The sequence below is a fragment of the Schistocerca americana genome, chromosome 4, assembly GCF_021461395.2.
Source record: "Schistocerca americana isolate TAMUIC-IGC-003095 chromosome 4, iqSchAmer2.1, whole genome shotgun sequence".
Taxonomy (NCBI): Eukaryota; Metazoa; Arthropoda; class Insecta; order Orthoptera; family Acrididae; genus Schistocerca; species Schistocerca americana.
In genome coordinates, this window is record NC_060122.1 from 602,078,216 (window position 1) to 602,079,850 (window position 1,635).

The 1,635-nt window shown below is 44.9% G+C and overlaps 1 pseudogene; it reads left to right on the forward strand.

Annotated features, from left to right (window-relative positions):
- Positions 1–885: 885 nt before the first annotated feature.
- Positions 886–1,003, forward strand: LOC124614396 (annotated as a pseudogene).
- The last annotated feature ends 632 nt before the right edge of the window (positions 1,004–1,635 follow it).

Sequence of the window (1,635 nt, forward strand, 5' to 3'; positions counted from 1 at the left end):
TTTACCTAGGCCACCCATAAGAGAGTTGTGTGATTTCAAGGTTGGGTGATGACATTGTGGCCTCCGCAGCGTAGGCGTCAAAAGAAAGGGTGAAATGTAGGTAAATAGGCGTTGTGACCACCTTCACATCATGAGAGATGTCTAGAATAGCCTTGGGCAGAACTGTGAAAATGGGGGCCAATGTGACATCATTAACGCACCTTGTACCTCACATGAATTTCTTAGTTGCGGTCCTTCTGCCACTTGGGTCACCACATTGCTGTTTGAAGCGTCGCCGAACCCCAGGGCTCCACGCTTTTGCACCTTTACACAAAAGTCTTTTAGGCATCTTTGAGCCAAATTTGAAACATACACATTGCAATGGGAGACAAAGGTTTACGAAACAGTGACACTTGAAGTGTGTTGTGCAGAGTAATTCCGTGACATAAGAGATCGTGTTAATTCGCACGATTGTCAACTAATTTTATTCAGTTTTTGTGCTGCACTTTTTATGTTACACTTTCCTGTCTGTGAATAACCGTGAAATGATGCACGACCAAGAATTGATACAAGCTCGAAGCCCCCTGCTAATCTGATGTGCTATGAATCACACATTTATGAGGAGTATTCCGGTTTGGGTTGAACAAGTTTTTTGTGTCAGTTGTTTTATTTAGCGCGAGGTGCCCACTTTTACTCGTGAGCTATAGTTGTGGCGTTGTAATTCATATATTCGCGCAGCTCCCCCCGTCGGAGGTTCGAGTCCTCCCTCAGGCATGGGTGTGTGTATTGTACTTAGCGTAAGTTTAACTTAGATTAAGTAGTTTAAGTAGTGGGTAAGCCTAAGGTCCAATAGTACTTACCACAAACTTCCAAAATTCATATATGTGCATTGTTGGTTTGCGTGGGGGCAACGGCCTTGCCGCAGTGGATACACCGGTTCCCGTCAGATCACCGAAGTTAAGCGCTGTCGGGCGTGGATGGCATTTGGATGAGTAACCATCCGGGCCGCCATGCGCTGTTGCCATTTTTCGGGGTGTTCTCAGCCTCGTGATGCCAATTGAGGAGCTACTCGAGCAAATAGTAGCGGCTCTGGTCAAAGAAAACGATCATATCGACCGGGATAGCGGTGTGGCGACCACATGCCCGTCCTATCCGCATCCTCAGCTGAGGATGACAGGGTGGTCGGATGGTCCCGATGGGCCTCTTGTGGCCTGAAGACGGAGTGCTGGTTTGCATGAATATCGCTTTGCCTGGATGTGGCGCTCCATTGGGGTAATTTCACAGTCCAGTAAGTTATTGGATGTATTCATTTTTAAAGCGGATGTCGAGGTCGTTTTATGTCTTATACTGATGGTCATTATGGGAGACTTGGACATCAATTTTCTTCTTCTTCCAAATGTTTGGAGTAAATGAGGATTGTGTGGAACGTCTCATATGTAACAAGGATATTAGGTCGTTTCAGGTTACTTTTTCCGCAAAGAGGCGATGTTATGTACTGATTTTAGAACGACACTTACTTTGAAAATTCGAGGCTAGTGGTCTGCGGTATTTTAGTTAATTATAATCTTTGTTGTAGATCCTTTATACGATTTTTTGCTCATATGTTAAGGGCAGGTAATCGTACTTTTAATAACTGGTATCCACTTCGTTGACAGG